The 20274-nt window shown below is 34.4% G+C and overlaps 1 protein-coding gene across 1 annotated transcript in view; it reads left to right on the top strand.

Annotated features, from left to right (window-relative positions):
- Positions 1-20274, top strand: part of PIK3C2G (phosphatidylinositol-4-phosphate 3-kinase catalytic subunit type 2 gamma) — a 323071-nt gene that overhangs the window by 140429 nt on the left and 162368 nt on the right. The window lies entirely within an intron of this gene.

Here is a 20274-nt window from a genome sequence, read left to right as displayed (position 1 = left end):
TTTTTAAAATACATATGAAATAGAATTTTTGAATTTTATACAAAGTTCTACCTCAAATCAATGCAAAATCTAGGAATAAAGTTCAACCTTGAATTTATCCCTAGTTTATATATTTCCCCTTCAACTTCTTTTATTTTGTTTTTTTAAAAAGTAAAGAGCTGTAAAAATGAACATTTTGTGCATACATACCGACCTCAAATGTTGTAACTTAGACCAAATCTGGCCTTTGGGAATTGAACTTTCTAATCCACTCTCCAACAATTTTTCACTAGAGTAGTCACTGCCATTGTATCACTGCTTCCTTACATAGTAATCTGGTGTCCCTATAATAATACCAGTCTTCCTCTGTCATTGTTTATGCTAAAGATTTGGGGTAAGGCCTTGAAAAACAGCATTACACTGCTTAATTTTCATTGTTTCCCAATCAGAATACAGCCTTATTTTAGCCAATAAAATATGTGGTCAATAAAAAGACATTCTGTTTAGTAATTGTCTTTGTCTTTTAATAATATTTGAATTTGGCTTCCAAAATAAATAGACTAATAAATATTCATAGAATTACAGGATTTGGGAGTTGAATGGAACCTTAGGAATCAACTGCTATAGTACTTTTTTTCATCCAGAAAAGGATTTCAACAAGTGTTTCATCCAATTACAATCATCTGGCTAGCTAAAGAACTGAGATTAAAATATATTTTTAATGACATCTATTGCCCAATTTAGGTCTCTTGGCAATTCAGTATCTACTTCCAAAAAATGTGTAACTCAAAGAATTCATAAAATGTTTGTCTGTCTTTCTATCAATAATTAGGAACTCTTTCAAGTACTAAAGTAGTGGTTTTTCCTTAACTTGAAAGCAAAACTGAAGAGAAAACAATATCCCAAATTGAGATCTTTATATTTAATACTCAGAGTTTTTGCCTTTAGGTGTCAGTATGACCCACAAGTGCTATCAATTATAATATTAATTAGTAAGTGTGTGAAGTAAGCTTCAAAAACACTGTTTACTTGAAAGAGTTTTGAAGGAAACAGTAGGTTTTTCCCAGAACTTTTTTATGTGGTTCCTGATTCATACCTGAAACACTAAATCTGTTCTCTTAGTTTTACAATGAAACCATGAGTGATAAGAAAACAATTCCTGAGTAATTTTCTTAGACTCCATTTGTATTTATCATTTAATACATACTATATAAAAGCAGGACTTTATATTATATAAAACCAAGACTCAGTTTTCTCAAAAACACTATTTACTTAAGCAACCAGCAATATGCTAATAAAATTCAAGTCATCCCATTTCATCAAGTTAAATGAGCCAGAAAATAAATTCCCATGCTCCAGTCTAGAACTTGGCAATAATAAAAGGTAAGCAAAATTCATCGTTAGTTTCCTTTTAAGTAAAAAAACCCAGTAAGCAATTAGATATAGAAACCTAAAGATCAAGAGAAAGATCTGGACTGGTAGCAGAACGGGAATGTATCAGCACATTGATATTACTTGCTAGGCTTCTATCTTGCGGTTCAGTCATCCCCCAAATTTCGAGGTCTCACTCATATTCCCTGTACCTATAATTCAAGGTATTGAAAAAAGAGATAAAACCAGAGCTTCATATCAAAAGTATTTTCAGGTGCCAGGTCTAGAAGGGGCACATGCCACTTTTGCCTACATTTCATAGATCAAAAGTCAGTAAGGCCCCACCTACATGCAATGGAATATAAGAAAGTGGACCATGTATATATCTATGTACAGAAGCAAAATGCTGTTTGATCTGGTAAACCCAAAACATTGTCTGCCATGGAGGTGAAACAATGTGGATGACTCAAGAAATTTGGCCATCAAATTGCAGAGAAAAAGGACATGAAAGGAAAAGCAGTACACACCCTTACATATATTAATTGGCTTTCTTTTCAAAAACTAAGATTAATCTCAACAGACAAAAAAAGACCATTGCCTAACTCCTTAAGAATCATCATCATTTTGGCAGACATCCTCTAAAAATGTCTTTTGTCCAAAAATTCTGTATTGCCAAGTGATTTTACATATGGATATATTTTTAAACCATTTTACTTAGATGGCTCATTATTAAGTTATTTATGTAGCTATGGTGGGTAACTGGTATCTCAGCCCAAGAAGTCCAAAACTGAATTAAATATCCCTACCCTCCCTTTCTTTTTCAATCCTTGCCCACACTATGTCCAAACCTCTTTTTTTATATGCAGTATCCTGGTTGACAGCCACTATCAAGATATCCAATACAGAAAATCTGAGAGGCGTTCTTTTTTTTTAACAAGTAGTTTATTGTCAAGTTGGTCTCTATATAACACCCAGTGAGAGAGGCATTATTCTTATCCAGTCTCCTTCCTCATTCAGTCAGTCCTTAAGTTTCTCATAACGATTTCTTAAATTTGTCCCCTTTCTATCTCTATGGCTAGCACCTTAGCTCAAGCCATCAGTATTACCTACTTGTACTATTGCAACAGCCTTCTAATTGTTTTTGTTTCTTTGTTTGTTTGTTTTCTATTCTTATCTATCTCCAGCCCATACATCCTTCACATGGCTCTTGGTATAATCTTTATGTAATACAACGTGATCCCTAACTCGTAAAGTAGGCTATACGTTAGCTTATATTCAGGCTATACTTTATACCCTGTGTGTTCCAGGGTAATTCACAGATGGCTAGCATAGTTCTGTAATTCCAGTCAGCTTTTTCTTGCTGATAGTCTAGAATTTTTGGATGTTGGGATAAAAATTTATTCTTCCTTAGTATAACCTTGCAATAGATTTCCATAATTTCAACTCTGCCTATGGCTTTCTACATCCAAACATAGCCATTTCTATTCTCAAGTAGTTACTCAGATTTTCAGAGATCTTTCATGCCTTGATGGCTTTGTACATGGTATCTCTCTCTGAAATGCAGTTGCCCTGTGGTTACACAGAGTCCTTTAAGACCCAGCTCAAATTTTAGCCTCTTTGAGGATGGCTCAGCCCTTGTACACACTGCTGATAGCATATTACATATTTTGCTTACTTCACCATTTACCTTTTCTTTAAGATATTTTGGGCTGCAAGTAACAGAAAATGCTGATTTAACTGGCTTCAATATGAAAAATTAATTACCTCATATAACAAGAAGTTCATTAGTTGAGTGGTTTCAGAGTTTTTTATTACAGCAGCTAACCAATTTTATCATAAACCCAATGTTCTCTTTCTGAATTGTGAGGCCCTACCTGAATCATCCATCCTTAACACAGAACATTGCACATAGCACATGTGATTGGTATTAAATAAATACCTGTTGAATGAATCTTAAAAATCATTATACCACATACATTTATACTGCCTATAAGTTAACTTATCTTGACTATTATACTTTATTTTTTTAATGTTTGTTTATTTTTGAGAGACAGAGAGACTGAATATGAGCAGGAGAGGGGCAGAGATGGGGGAGACGCCGAAACGGAAGCAGGCTCCAGGCTCTGAGCTGTCAGCACAGAGCCTGACATGGGGCCGAACTCACGAACTGGGGGATCATGACTTGAGCTGATGTTGGCCGCTCAACCGACTGAGCCACCCAGGCGCGCCAATGACTACTATACTTTAAACAGCAGACAATCATGTCATATTACACTAAATAAGTCATATTATTCTAAAATCATATTATATGAAGTGTATAAGTTGACCATTGGTACTCTAATAATCACTTTTGCTCTTTTTAAACAATAAACTTCCCTATCTCTGTAATTATGGAAAACTGAGTTACATGACTTATAAATATGATCCTCTGAAATAAGAGTTTTTGAAAAGCTATCATGTGTTAACAATGATTGAGTCTACATTGTGAGTTGCTTTACATTTACCTAACTATGCTGTTTCTTGAAACCCTGATTAAAAATAAAAGGTTATACCTAGTGATTTGATAAGAAGTGTTTTATGGGGAAAATCTTAAGTTAGTAAAAAAAAAGCCACTTACTATCTTTTTAAGATACAATTTTCTGTGTTGAGACTGCAGGAGTTTTGGGGAATTACTGAGCAGTTTCTGCTTTCTGCTGCCTCTTATCCTATTTTGGTTGGTTGTTTGGTCTTTTTTTTTTTTTTTTTGGACAGGGAAAAATTGATAGTTTTTTGCTGTTGCTTTGTTTTGTATCAACTGGTGAATAAGTCCTTTATTTTCAGGCTCTATCTTACTTTCTGTGTTTGTTCATCAAAAGATCACTCTTTGGAAAAGTTGAATGGAGGTTTTTCTTGCTTTTCTTCTAACTCAATTTTCTATTTCACTTGTATTATTGTAGTTACAAGAGAAAGACGGTTACTTTGCTTTTCCTTGTCTAAAGAACTTCTCATGTGTTGCTTTTATTGCAACAAAATCCAGACTTGGATATTTCAATCAAATACATGTCATGTTTAATAACTTAGAATTCTTGCTTTTGTTTTGACATGTATGATTCATTTTTGACCAATGACAAGTGAACAGCTTGCACAAATAATGCTCGTCTCCTTTAGAATCTGCCTGAAACACTAACCACTCTTGACAGATGTGCCACATAATTGTATCTTGCTTAGGTTTAGTCATCTGAAATTGTTAAAGGAGGGATCGTAATGTATGTGTCACTTTCCTTTTTAAATTGGGCACTGTGTACTTACGTCTCCTAAGGTGCTATGAATGCCATTAGTTTACCAAAATGGTGAAACTTTTATTATTTTCTTCACAATAAAATTTACTATCACTTTTAGAGAGGCTGTTGCTCAATAAACTGTTGACATAAATTGATTGATGATTCTGAAAATCTCACAAGACTTAATCTATCGCTTCAGCAACTAAATGTTGTGGAGATAATTGCACAAGTAGACCAGTGGACTTCAGTGAACAGATGCAAGAAAGTGCATGAGTTTATTGAGGAAAGAGAGAGTTTTATGTTAGTCATCCATTCTTTCATTAATCTATTCTCTAAATTTTTATTGATTGCCTATTATATACATAATTTATGGCTTTTTTGTGAAAGAGATAGAAAATATAAGCAAATACTAATAAACATGTTTAAGCACTGTGTTTTTTTTTTTAAAGCTTCCTAGCTATTTTAGGCAATTATCACAGATGTTAGAGTCTATTTTTCAACTCTGTTGTCTCAACAAGTTAATTTTAAACACTCCATTCAGTGATTTTCAAATCCTCTTTGAATTATAAACCCAAATTCAGCATATTCTTTCACAATTATTTATTTTTGGACATAGTCGTGTTAATTGTCCAGGGAACCCCTTTTCAGGATCAAGGAACTTCAAGAACTGAATTTAGGATCAAAAAGTGACTTGGATAATCTTTAGAATATTTTAGTATTCTTTCTCTGCTGTAAAGACCAGAATCCTAAGGTTTATCAACTCTAATGTGGCTGTGACTTATAGAGTATCACTAAGAATTCTAACCATTTAACTCTATATATTCAGTGCTCTTATCATGACAGGTATAAATAATATAGTTAATGGTGGATACTATGCTAGTCACTTTTTGATATTATTTCACTGATTCTCAATACCTCCAATATGTCCATTTTTCAGATGAAGAAATTAGTACTTAAAGAGGCTAGGTATACAATGCTATTAAGTAGAATAGCCAAAATGTGTTCCCTATATGCTGTGGTCTTCCACCTGCTTAAATATAATGAAGGATATAACAACAACAACAAAAACATAATAAAAAGCAGAATAATGCTTTTTGGGGCCCGGAGGAACATACTTGAGTAGAAATTCCAACTCAGGTGTCTATTAGCTATATAGCCTTAGAAAAATTACTTAACCTCCTGATATTTTTCATAATCTGTAAGAGAAATGGAATTAACGCCTAACAGAGTTATTGTTAAATTAAATTGATATCATGTTTATCAAATCCTTAATATATATTTAGTATATCCAAAGGATATATATTTTTAATCATTAAGAAAGCATAAGAAGTATCCCAAGAATCCAAGTTCCCAAGGTCACATGACAAATTAATAATTACATAGAATTTAGATCTTGGATTCTTGACATTTGACTCCTTATTCCTACTATTGTTCTTTCTTTGTTTTATTCCAATTCAAATTTAAAATTAAAGTTTAATAATAGGATCTGAAATGGGTGGAAGTGGGAGCAGAGAAGTCACTGTATAAACTAGTTTAGAGACTTGTTGAGCAATGTATCATGAAACATTCTAAGTGTCAGAAAAAGTTGAGAATATGTGCATCATTTAGTTTCAGAGAAATTTGACAAAGGAATCTAGCAGCATTCACAGATCGCCTGTTGATACATGTTTTTACATTTCAGCAGCCACCTTCTGTCTCCCTCACATCACTCTCTTGTCTGATAGCACAATTCAGAAGAAGAAAATCTGAGTAAAAATCTTCCTTAATCCTTTGGCTATTTTAAATGATATGGCTATGAACTGCAAATGCAAAATTGTACTCATGCCAGAAGTTGGGAACTTAAAAGACAAAGAACTTAAAGAACCCCTTTTGGGACCATGCATTCTGTAGTACACTTCAAGTAAAAAATATTCTTATTGAAAAAAAATAACTTTAACTGAGGGTACTCACTTAAAATAAAGCATATAAAAAGGGAGGTGGGTAGGTGGGAAATTGAAGTAGGTGAAGGAGATTAAGAGTACACTTATGATGAGCACTGAGTATGATGTATAGAACTGTTGAATCACCATATCGTACACTGGGAACTAATATAATAATGTATGTTAATTGGGGCGCCTGGGTGGCTTAGTCGGTTAAGCGTCCGACTTTCGCTTAGGTCATGATGTCGCAGTTTGTGGGTTCGAGCCCCGCGTCGGGCTCTGTGCTGACTGCCAGCTCAGAGCCTGGAGCCTGTTTCAGCCTGTGACTCCCTCTCTCTCTGACCCTCCCCTGCTCACGCTGTCTCTCTCTCTCTCCTAAAAATAAATTAAAAACATTAAAAAGAAAATAATGTATGTTAACTATACTGAATTTAAAATTAAAAATAATATAGATAAGTAAATAAATAAATAAGCAAGCAAACAAACAAACCCCTTTCCACAGAAAGAGATTGGATCTTGTGTTGCTAAACTTACCACACTAAGAAAGCATTGTAGACATCTAAGAGAAAAATAGAAACTCACTGAAACATCTCATGAACCAGGAAAGAATTCATGATTCACGATTGGTGGTTATCTTGGATTTTTCCATTATTAAACTAGATTTTTAAATTTTGAATGATATATTCCTTTGGCATAAAATACTTGTAATAAACCTTATTACTGAGAATGTGACTACAGTGAGATAATTTGTTCTTGAGGTATAATGATAAACCTGCCATTTATACAAGTTTTCTTCTAGGCAATTCCTGCCCACCTGATAGTTGGTTAATGACAAGTGATGATTGGGTAGTTCTCTTTTCTCATTCCTTTACCCAGGATATGTGTAGCAATGATCATCTTGAAGAAGTCACTTGTTGTTTCTGTACATGTATTAAAGTTAGGACCAATTGGTGTTCCAGCCTCTGAATAACACTATACCCACCAGTTTTGGTGTTTTGTGTTGAGGCAACTGGTGATCCCAGCTCTGACACATCAAGCTTTTTGTTTCTGGTTAATTGACTTAAAATTTCTTCATTCATGAGGAAATGGAATAAAATACTTATCAAAATACATACATACCATGGGACCTGACACCTCTAGCTACTCAGTACATATACATTGAATAAATCAATAATTGGAAGAACTGAAATTTTTCTGAGAGTGAAGTGACATAAAATTACGTAATATGCCTTGTACAGCTCCTAGTCTTGACAAATGTTTCTTCTTCTGTTTTCTCTCCTTATCTTTCTTCTTTTTATTTTTTAATCAAATGATGGCACTTCATTTGTTGGAGGATAGTTTAAGAATATTTTAATTAGCATTCCCCAACTTAAGTAAGTTATCAGATAAGTGGGCATAAATCCAAAATTCTGTAATCCAATTCATGTACATTTCATCTAAGTGTAAATGGAAACACTAGGTAAGTGGGAAAAGTCCTGGGACACATGCGTAGTATCTCTCACCATCCCACATCTTGCCACCATTGTGGACAGTTTCATTGTTAAATGGATGGATGATTCAGCAAAAAAATGCCTCAAGAGCCCTTTACATTATATTTTACCAATAAATTTTAGCTTGTTCACACTTCAACAATCACTTTCCATAGCTTCATATTAAATCTTTTCATCACTAGGAATGGCTCTTCATTTGAAGTTTTAAACTCAGAAATATAATGTATTAGCCCTTTCACACTTTGACTTTCCTGTATATGCATGCTAAACCTAGAGTTCAGTGCCATTGGAAACTCCACTGACGATGTTGGCCTGTTCTTTGGTCTCATCCAACTGCTCATACTCTAGCTTACTCTCCTAACAATTTCCTAACTATTAATCTCTGTATCTTAGCTAATTTCTTCCATCTCCTTCTGTATCTACTACCAAGTCACTTATAAAATCTCATGAGTCAGTACTCTTCTCTCCATTTTCACTAAACCCTTAGTTCAGGACATCATGATTTCATGATTAATACTGCCATTTATTATTTCATCTACCCAATTCAGTGATTCTGCAGTGCTCATAAGATCAAGATCAAATTCATTAGTCTTATTCTATATAAAATATCCAACAGAATAATTTTTTTTATTTTATTATCAGTGTCAGAAAACTTGTGTTACTCCAAAGCAACCAGTTTGTTTCTAATCTATGAAAATCCTGGCTTTCTTAACTCATGGAATTATAGTTCATAGTTTAGGATCTGCTTCACTGTGCCTAAATGCAAACTCTGGTCCTACTATTTGTTGGGTGTCTGACTTTTGCAAAGTACTTAGCTTTTAAAAGACCAATTTTCTCAGGAATTAAAATGAGGATAATAATAATAGTATTTATTTTTAGAGGACTGTTGTGAGAATTAATGTAATGTTTAAGATTTGAGACCATAGTGTTACACAGCCATGCAACACAGAGACTCCAAACATGTGTCAGGCTTATACCTGCAAGTTGTGATCCTATCTCATAGAAAGAATTTACTCAATCAACAAATATAATTAAGTACATTCCATGTTGTGGTCTGCAGGGATATAGCAAGGGATAAAACAAAAATCCCTACCCTTCCTTAATAGCTTTTAAGAGAAAGAGAATGTAATGAAGAGGAAATAGCATATGCAAAGGCATTGAGGTATGTATTTAGGGTGTTAGAGAGAAACCAACGTTGCTTTCCAAGGCTACAATGAAGGCAGTATAGCTGAATTAACCTAAGCAAGTGGAAAAATCATAGGAAATGAAGTCAGAGTGGAAAGGGGGAAAGTGTAGGACAGGTTATTTAAACATTTGTATGCCATTATTAGAATTTTGGCTTTAATTTAAGTAGCACAGGAAGTCATTAGAGAGTTCTGGGAAGGTAAAAGTCATGATTTGGCTTATATGTTTTAATAGAACCACTCTGGCTGTTGTGTTGAGGGTCAACTGAAGAAAAGCATAGGGAAGAACAAGATAACCAGCTAGGAGGCTAATGCAGTAATCCAGCTAAAAGATTAGAGTGGCTCAGGTCAGGGTATAGTAGTAGAAGGAGTGAAAAATCATTAAATTCTGGATTTATGTATAAAAGTAAAGTGAATGGAATTTTCTGATGGATTGGCTGAAGGGCATAAGAGAAACAATTAAATGATGATATGAAGAATGATACCCAAACAATCGAAAAGAATAGATTTTTAGAAGGGCATGTTTCTAGATGTGGAAAAAAATTTTCAAAAGATCAAATTGGACCTATGAAAATCTGAACAACTACTGAACATCTTTTTCTGGACTATAAATAAAAATGAAGGAATTATCATACCAACTCAAAGATGAGGTTTAAAAGCATAAGAATAGGTGATCGCATAGAGGAATGAGAATGGATAGAAAGGCAAAAAAAAGTCCAAATATTGGAGGTCAAGCCAGCATTTAAAAGCCAAAGAGATAAGGCGGAAACAGAAAATAAGACTAAGAAGAAGCAGTCAGAGATGTAAAATATGAACCAAGAAAGTATTGGATCCTAGGAGACTAAAGAAAGTATAAAAGTATTACGATTAACTTTGTCAAATGCTGCTAAAAGGTCATGTAACGTTGAGATCTGAGTAGCACCATGAAGGGCATTGGAAGTCATTGAAAAAGCAGTTACAGTGGAGTGGAGGTGAAAGCCTGGTAGGAATAAACTCAAGAAACAGAGAAATATCAGAAACAATAACTTTTGGAGTTATGCTGGAAAAGGAAGGAGAGATATGGGGTAGTGGCTAAAGAAGAAAATGGAATCATGAGTTTTGTTTTTTGTTTTTTTAGGATGGGGGAAATAACAGCTTTTTTATATGCCAGTGGAAAAAAAATAGGGTGACATTGATAAGACCAGAGAAAGTGGGAAAATTTCTCATGCAAAGGTGTTGAGTAATGATAGGATAAGGACCTATGACAAAAGAGGATTGACACACAGAGTCCAGACATAGGAAGAAATGAAAAATAGGACTAAGTAGGTGGATAGACATAATGGTAGTGCTTGTGTAGTGAGAAAAACAAAGTCATCTTTTGAACAGGGCAGAAGGTGTTGAGTTTGAGGACAGTGGACTCACTTGAAATAACTGCTTATAAATTTAAAGTAGGACCAACTAGAAAGATGTGTACTTTTATTCTTGCCCAAGAAATAGGTGGAGAGCTGGATTTAACCAGGATCGTTGTTTACCATAGGATATCATGAAAGAAGGGAGGCAAGAGAACTGAAGGTACTTGCAAAGGAGAGACAGTATAATTATTTATAATTTATAGTAATAAACCATGAAACTTGTATAAGGACAAAAGTGAGGACACAAGTTGTGAGGAGGGTAAAAGAATTGATGAATTATAGAGGTCTGTATACTCAAAAAGATTGTAAGCATTGGGATTACTAAAAGCAGTGAACTGGAAGAATAGGAGATGGTGGGCGGAGAATGAGATGCCTGAAATTGAAATTAAAGAGAGTTTGTAAATACTGATAATAATGAGGTCAGGTATATCAACATTAGTTTGACTGATACTAAAGATAACGTCATCAAAAAAAGAGAATAAGGAATTGAGAGTCCAGGATACTGAAAGACTCATCTCATGGGTAATGAAATCACCAAAAATTGTGATGTAGTGACATTGGAGAGAGTGACAAGTAACCCTGTAACTAAAATCTTTAAGTATTGGGGCAAGAATGTATGTGAATCAGAATTTCTCTTAAGTTCAGTGGTTATGGAGCCGGAAGGAAAGTCCTTTAAATATTTTAAGATCCAGAGAAAAGTAAAACTTATTTAAGTGACAGCAGCACGTAAGAGGATAAGGAGCTGGGAGGTCAGGGATGAGGGGATGTAGCAGAATGTCAATGTCAGGCTGGAAAATTATTTAAGTTCTAATGTGAATCTAAGGAACATAGGTTGAAAGATTCCCACAGTGAGAAGCTGTTGACCTAGAAATTACAAAACAGGTCTCAGCTGGTCAGGATGCTACCCAGAAACCACTCTGGCGGGTAGGAAACTTAATCAAAGCAGAGAAAGCAACACAAAAATTGCTTAGAAAGGTGGTTCCAAGATTGTTTGGGAGATAACATGTTTGCTTTCTTAATGACAAAGCATTTTCATTTTTTTATTATAAATATGTTCAAACATTTATAAAAATAGAGAAGGTGGTACCTTGACCACATACCCCCCCCCCCCACACACACACATACTACCACCAAGTTTCAACAATTATCAGGATTTGGGTACATTTGAGATGGTATTGTTTATTTTTAGATTTATAATTAGGCACAGAAGTATTTGAGAGAATTAAACTGTAGTAATTATTATACTTGTATGTATCTTCATTTTTTTAACATTTAAGAGAATTTGGCCTTTAGAATAACAGATTAACCAAGTAATCAAATTGGCTTGTGATTTTAAGTTGAAATGGTACTGCATACATAAGTTATATGAAACAGTTTTGTACAGAGTACATCATACATATAATATTTATAGTATTTGTACTAGATACAATAAGAAAATGTTCTCAGTCAAGACAGACCAGAGTTACTTAAAAAGAAAGTTGAATATACTCAAAATATGCTCAACTTATAAATAAATTTCAAGATGTTTAAGGGTGTTAGGTTTCTAACTGGGAAGACAGTAACTAAAGACCTTCCCTCCCTGAAAGCCATTGCTAAAATCTGGTACATTTATAAATAGCATAGGATATGTAAGTTAAACTTAAAAACCTTAAGAAAAAAATTTGTGCCTTTTTGTTTTGAAAATTAGTAAAGTGACTATTAAGTTTTTAAGACAAAATAATTTTTGAAAAATCTTTTCTAGATTCACAGCTGTTTAAAAACGCCAGAAAACTTAGTGTCAAGAACAGTGGTTGGCACATCGTAAACATTCATTAAATGTCATTACTTCTCTCTGGCTGCTTATGTACCTGGGATCGAAAATTATGCGACCTCTAACCCAACGTTGTGGTATAAATTCTGAATACTCACCTGTCTCCTGGGTCCACCTTTACTATCTGTACCTTCCCTTTGCATCATTTTTCATATTTAATTGAAATTTTATTTTTCTACATTGTACACACAAAATACATACATAAAGCGAAAACCATATAAGCCTTACACGTTTGGTCCTTCACTTGATTTTTCATCCTCATTTTCTACTATTTGCTCAATGCACTTCTGGTCTTACCATAGCAACATACGTGCTAGTGCATCTTCCTGCTGTCTAAAAGATACTAAAGGGGCTCCCGAGCGGCTCAGTCAGTTACGTGTCCAACTTCAGCTCGGATCACGATCACACGGTTCGTGAGTTTGAGTCCCGCGTCGGGCTCTGTGCTGACAGCTGGGCCCTTGGAGCCTGCTTCAGATTCTCTGTCTCCCTCTCTCTCTGACCCTGCCCTCCTCTTTCTCTTTCAAAAATTAATGAACATTTAAAAAATAAAAATAAAGATACTAGAATACTTTTTCCCTCTTTTCCCGAAAAACTTCTTGGCATCTCTCACTACCCAGTTTAAATATCTTCTGTAAATCTTCTCTATTCCTGGCTAGAGTCAGTTAAGGCTTTCTCTGGATCGGCAAACTTCTTGTTTATATTGCTTATCAAATTGCTTGGGAATTAATTGTTTAGAATCTGTTCTCTTGACGAGCTTCTGACCTCCTTAAATTCTCCTATAATGATTTCTTTGAGTTATTCAAGAGTTGACAAATAATAGAATATAATTGGTGCCCTTATTACTTGATTTCTGTTATTACCCAGCACTAACTGCTACGTATTCTCATATATGTGAGTTGTTTCCCTATGTCTCAGTTGGTCCTGGACTATCTGGGCTTTAGCATTCAAAGTCTCATGCCCAAGGAGACCCCTTAGTTCTGAGCACATTGGGACGGTTTTTCACCTTACACCACAGTCCTAAGTAGCATATGTCCAGGGTTTATATTCCTGGTTTCTGGCACTATGTTTAATATTTTATTGAAGTTAACTCATTTAATCTGTATGACAGCTCTGCCCCTCAGTACTGTTGTTACATTTTACAGATAAGAAAGATGAGACATGAAAGAAAGAAAGAAAGAAAGAAAGAAAGAAAGAAAGAAAGAAAGAAAGAAAGAAAGAAAGAAAGAAAGAAAGAAAAAGAAAGAAAGATGAGACATTAAGGAATGTGCTCAAGGTCACAAAGCTGTTAGTGGAAGAATTAGATTTGAATAGGGCAATCTGACTCCAGAGCTCCTACTTTTAACGATTACACTATGTTCCCTTTAACAGTCATGGAAATATTATCAGCATTATGAACAGAATTAGAGCACCAATACTTTCATCATGACTTACAATGTGTGTACTATGTTCCAAGATCATCTGCAATTTCGGTTTTCAGATAAAATACAAAACATAGTCAAATTTTAATTTCATCTTTAGTATAAGTATATCCTACATAATTTGAACATACTTATGCTAAAAATTGTTGTTTATCTTAAATTGAAGTTTAACTGAGTGTCCTGTACATTCATTTGCTAAATCTGGCAACTCTCTGGCTCCCCTTTCTGCAAAGTAAAGGTTACCTTTATGCATGAAAAAAAAAATAAGCTTCTGAAAAGCTAAATAACTTGTTCAAGGATAAAAACACTTTGGGGTAGGATCATAAGCATCTATCTGTTACATCTATTTCAATCAATCAGTGATTGTTCACTTATCCAATTGCACTACTGTTTTTTTTTTTTTGTTGAGCCTTTGATATGTATTAAGTAACCTATAACTAAGTCTAGAGTTCAAAATGATTATTTCCTCAAAATGCTTAGTTGACTTATTCACTTATTTAATTGCATTTATTTATTTAATTTATTTTTTTAATTAATTTATTTATTTAATTTATTTAATTGCAAACGAGCAAGAATACTGTATTTGGGCCAGTTTATTTTCTGTATGTAGTATTTACAGTAATAGGAGCCCAAGATATTTCAGTGATATGGCAAAGACCAAACCAGTGGAGCAAAGGATAAGAGCAAAATAGAAGTAGGAGAACAGTGTGCTGAAGTCAGAGTACAGGTGCCCAGCGCAGCAATGCAGACTGTTTCATTTAAACTCCTGATTAAACTGTTCCTTAAGCTTTGTTTTCTTTTAATCTCTTAGCTCTATCTATGCATTTTATTATTTGGATGAAGCTATAAAATGTAAAACTTTAAATAAACAACATTTTAATTCAGTAGTGGGACTGAATACCAGTTTCCATTAAGGAGAGAAAAAAAATTGACTAAGTATCAGCAGCATCTAAGATCTATACTCAATTAGTTTAAAGATATCAGATTGGAATTTAATGTGCCTAACATATTTAAATGAAATCTATATTGAAATGAGTGCTACTGTTACTTTGTTTCAATTGATAATATTAACCCCCAAAGTATGAGAAGTAACTATATTCATGTCACTCAGATATATTTAATGATGCTCACTGAGTGGGGAGTACTGTAAAATATGCAAGGGACCAATTTTAAAAAATATAAGAAGTATTATTGCTTGTCCTCAAAAAGTTGAAATTTAGGTTAAAAATAAAGACTAAGGCAAAACAGAGACAGAATGAACAGAAATTTTTCTCATAGCAAAAGCAACATTATGATTCTAATAAGAAAATGGGTTGCTAAATCAAAATCTATAACTATGAAATTCTATCCCTGATCTCTTCCCATTCTTTAAGTCTAATAATTATACATGCCATCTCTAATCATTTAGACACAAGAAAGATCCAAAGATTTCCTCAATATGGGCTGGTAAAGGTTTTATGGAAAACGCTGGAGTGTAATGACCTTCTCCTCACCACACAAGAGCTGTTTGTTTACACAATTGCCACTTGCACATTCTTAGTTCCTGAGGTGTTACATAACTCTGCAAATATTCACTTCAGGCCTGACTCCTATTCAGAACTCTCATAGGTATTGAATGTATTTCACTTGATAAGCAACAAATATTAGCTTTCTTCTTGTCCATCAGAGAGAACCAAAGCACTATTCTCTTACAAAATAAATATGGAAATGAATCACTGAATATAACATCTCCCAATAAAATCTATATTATTCTCCAAGCAATAGGAGCCATCTTCCCTCTATAACATTATGTTTGACCTTCAATCCCTCTTCTGGGAATGACCTCCTGAGTCACAATCTTCACCAGTGCCATCACTAGTATGAAGTCTAACTTGAACAACTTCAATCTGAAGGATTTCTAACTCTGCCAAAGTCTTATATGACATTGACTTTATCAGTCATTTGGTACAGCGGCCCCCTCTTATCTGCGGAGGGTATGTTCATTCCAAGACCCCCAGTGGATACCTGAAACTGCAGATAGTATGAAACCCTATGTATGCTATCTTTTCTCCTGTTCCTACATACCTATGATAAAGTTAAATTTGTAAAGTCACAGTAGAGATTCACAACAATAATAATAAAAGAGAACAATTATAACAATATATTATGGTGAGTTATGTGAATGTGGTCTCTCCTTCTCTCTCAAAATATCAGACTCTACTGTATTCACCCTTCTTTTTGTGATAATGTAAGATGATAAAATGCCTCTGTGATGAGATGAAGTGAGATGAATGATGTTGAATTGTGACGTGCTGTTAGGCTGCTGTTGAGAGTCATCTGCTCCCGGACTGTGGCTGACCACAGGTAATTGAAACCATGGGAAACGAGAGAGTGCGCAGATAAGAGGGAACTACTACATTTGTGTTTGTATAGGCAAGCATCTTATGAATTCTCACGCTTAACCTAACAAACGCCCATTAGTATTTTTATTGAGCTTGCATTGTGGTTTTGATATTTGCTAGTTGTATAATCTTAAATTCTTTGAACCTCAGTTTCCACAGTGTGGAATGGGGGTAGTGATGACCAGGTTCTGCATACAACAGTCAATTAGTGGTGGTGGTACCATTTCTGCTGCTGAGGACAATGACAAATATGCCAGTATCAACAACAATAACTATCTTCTCTTTCATTATTTTCTTTCTGTGTGCTGAACTGATTTAATCCTTTATACAACACAACCTGAATGTTTTTATTTGTTGTTTTTATTAAAAATATTTCTCTGAGACTATTTGTTTCAGCCCAAACCCAAATAATTCATTCGAATTATGTTTTGAGTTTGATATGTTCATGAACACTCTGCAGCACAATGGATGCTTTTTTATAATTTTAGTACATTTGTAAAAACTAATCTTTATCCATAATTAAAATTATGTGGTACTGCCTAAAACTGAGACTACCAGAAATTATTAATGAAACACAATAGAAAGTCCAGAAATATGCCCAATTATTTTCAAGAATTTAGATGTTGAAAAATTTCAAATCATTGGAGGAAAGACAGATAATTTAATAAATAGTGCTTGAATAACCAACTGGGGGAAGAAGCTGAATACATAACTCATACAATGTGCTAAATTCCAAATGTATTTAAGATTTACAAAGAGAGAGGGAGAAACAGACTATAAAAATGTTAGAGAAACAAAAGATAGGAGAATATTTTTATAAACAGAAAAAAAATGGGGCATCAGGGAGCTCAGTCTGTTAAGTGTCCAACTACAGCTCAGGTCATGATCTCTCGGTTGGTGGGGATCCAGCCCTACATCGGGCTCCGGAGTGACAGCTCAGAGCCTAGAAGCTGCTTCAGATTCCATGTCTCACTCTCTATCTCTGCCCCTCCCCTGAGCATGCTCTCTCTCTCTCTCTCTCTCTCTCTCTTTCTCTCTCTCTGTCTCAAAAATATATAAGCATTAAATTTTTTTTAAAAAACAGGAAAAAACTTTAATAAATAAAATGTTATATATATAACTGTTTAGTGGCAAATAACTAATTTCCTTAATGAATATGGAACCCCTACAAACCCATAAAATTGATTAAAAGACACTGAGAAGTAACTTATTAAAAAATAAATATATTGGTCCTTAATCACATGAATTGGTGTGCAACCTGAGTCATAATAATAAAAATTAAAATATAAACATATACCACTTTAACCTGTCAAATTGGCAACAATAAAAAATTTGGTAGCATCTACTAGTGAAAATGTAGAGAAACAGGCTCTCCAACTATAGTTGGAAGTTTAAATATTATGACTTTTATGGAGGTTTATTTACAACACAATTTACATTTTTTTTAATTTTTTTAAATGTTTTTTTTTTTATTTCTAGGAGAGAGAGAGAGAGAGAGAGAGAGAGACAGCGTGAGCAGGGGAGGGTCAGAGAGAGAGGGAGTCACAGACTGAAACAGGCTCCAGGCTCTGAGCTGGCAGTCAGCACAGAGCCTGACTCGGGGCTCGAACCCACGAACCGTGAGATCATGACCTAAGCGAAAGTCGGATGCTCAACTGACTAAGCCACCCAGGCGCCCCCACAATTTACATTTTTAAATCCACTTACCTTTTAACAAAGTCATTTTGCTTTAACTACTTATTACAAATATAGTAAGGCATATGAAAATGAGGCATGTGTGATAATGTTCACTGTAGCTTTGGTTGTAGAAAACAATCAGAAATAAATTCTCAGCAGAGAACTGGTGAAGGTTTTGTAACGCCTACGAAAGGAAAATTCTATATACTTTATAAAGAACCCTATATACTGATTTAAAACCATTTCAAGATGTAGTATTACAATTTAAAAGCAATATGTAGTCTGTGTGTACAATATGCTACTATTCTTGTAAAAAGAAAGAAAGAAGGAAGGAAGGAAGGAAGGAAGGAAGGAAGGAAGGAAGGAAGGAAGGAAGGAAGAAATAGGGATGCCTGGGTGGCTCAGTCGGTTAAGTGTCCGACTTCAGCTCAGGTCATGATCTCACGGTTTGTGGGTTCGAGCCCCACATCGTGTTCTGGGCTGACTGCCCCGAGCCTGGAGCCTAATTTGGATTCCGTGTCTCCCTCTCTTTCTTTGTCTCTCCCCTGTTTGTGCTCTGTCTCTGTCTCAAAAACAAATAAACTATTGAAAACTAAGAGATATATATTTATCTGCTTTCCCTTGATTGCAAATGCATGGGAAATCTTTGTAAGGATACAAAAGAAAGTAGTAGCAATGGTTTTGTGTAAGGAGGGAAAATTGGCACAGGGAAAGGAGAATGAGAGTCTTAATTTTTCCTGTAGTCCTGTTTACATCTTTTGGATTTTGTAACAGATGCATTCATTATCTGTTCAAAAAGTAAAAGTAGCTAATTAAAAAAAAACTATAATTAGTCATGCTTTAGGGCAACAGACTATATAATGTTTTTTATAAAGGACATAATTTAGACACTGCCAATTATTCATAGCATTTTCCCTCCACCTTACCCATATCTTTTTTTAATAATCTCATTAAATCTTCCCCAAATTATTTAAATGGGCATCATTTCCTATTTGGACTGTTACAGTGAAGAAAGTAGGTTGTGTTATTGCTGGTTGTTGTTTTGCTGTAACTAATATGGCAAGGATCAAAAGTGTGGATCTTATCATTGGCATCAATCATGTACAAGAATATCATTATTAGAGAGTTCTCTAAACCATCAAGATAATATATATGTTAAAACAGAGTATGCAAAACAAAGTACACTCTACTTAGTATACTAGTTTTCAAAGGCCAACCTTTCTTTTTAAAAATTTTTATTGTTAGATATTTTCACTATTTAATAGTACACCTACTATAGAATAGAGAGTAGAAAGAGTTTAGTGAAATTCCTTCATTTAGAAGGGATGAAAACATGGGCACCTGGGTGGCTTAGTTGGTTGAGTATCAGACTCTTGATTTCACCTCAGGTCATAAACCACAATTGTGAGATCAGGCTCTGCACTGGGCATGGAGCCTGCTTAAGATTCTCTCTCTTTCTCCCTCTGTCTCTCTGGAAAGGAAAGGAGAGGAGAGGAGAGGGGAGAGGAGGGGAGGGGAGGGGAGGGAAGGGAAGACATATTGATACCTCCTATAGTCCTTGTAGGTAGAAATCTTAATTTTTTTCAGTATCTTTCCACCACTCCATGGTGCTTCACCTTGATTCAGTTATTAAATGCAGACATTGAACTACATATTATAGTAACCATTGCATTATTAATATAAGGATAGTCATTGGTACCCTCACTTGATTCATGTGTCAGGTAATAAACAGTTTTCACCTAAGACTACATGATGTCCTGAAAGAAGAGTGAATTCTACAACATATAGTAATTGACAGTGGCACTTTTAAGTTATGCTTGGTCAAGTATATTTACGTTATTTTGAATGGCCAAATCGATACAATACTTTGTAATAATATAGGAAGTAACCATGAAGAATTTTTGCTTAGGCAGATGTTCAGAGGTTATCTTGTGACAGAACACTTAAGAAAGTTGTCAAGTTTAAAAATGAATTATGCATTTTCATTTACAAAATATGAGTTCCAAATATGCCACCTTTCCTGTAATGTCTAGTAGTATGCTACTTGGCAGATATTCTCTTACACACACACACACACACACACACACACACACACACACACCTCGTTTCATGTGCCCCTTCAAAATAAAGGTAATTTTTAACAGTTGGGAAAAATAAATATTCTTTTAAAGTGTACTACAGAGGGAGTATCTAGAAAATGTTATATTTGGATATGTTTTCATAGTTAAGTGGATTTGTTGCCAAAAATTATGTAAAAGCATTACTTGCAAAAATTCTCCTATCTGTATGCTTTTAAAACTTTGGGACAGAATTTCCTAACTTGTTATAAAATCTTCCAAATAAAAAATGTAAAGGTATAAAAGTGCAACAATTTCCACCAGTTTGTAAGAACAA

The sequence above is a fragment of the Hyaena hyaena genome, unplaced genomic scaffold, assembly GCF_003009895.1.
Source record: "Hyaena hyaena isolate Hyena2069 unplaced genomic scaffold, ASM300989v1 scaffold_1089, whole genome shotgun sequence".
NCBI lineage: Eukaryota > Metazoa > Chordata > Mammalia > Carnivora > Hyaenidae > Hyaena > Hyaena hyaena.
This window is presented reverse-complemented; position numbering and strand designations above follow the sequence as displayed.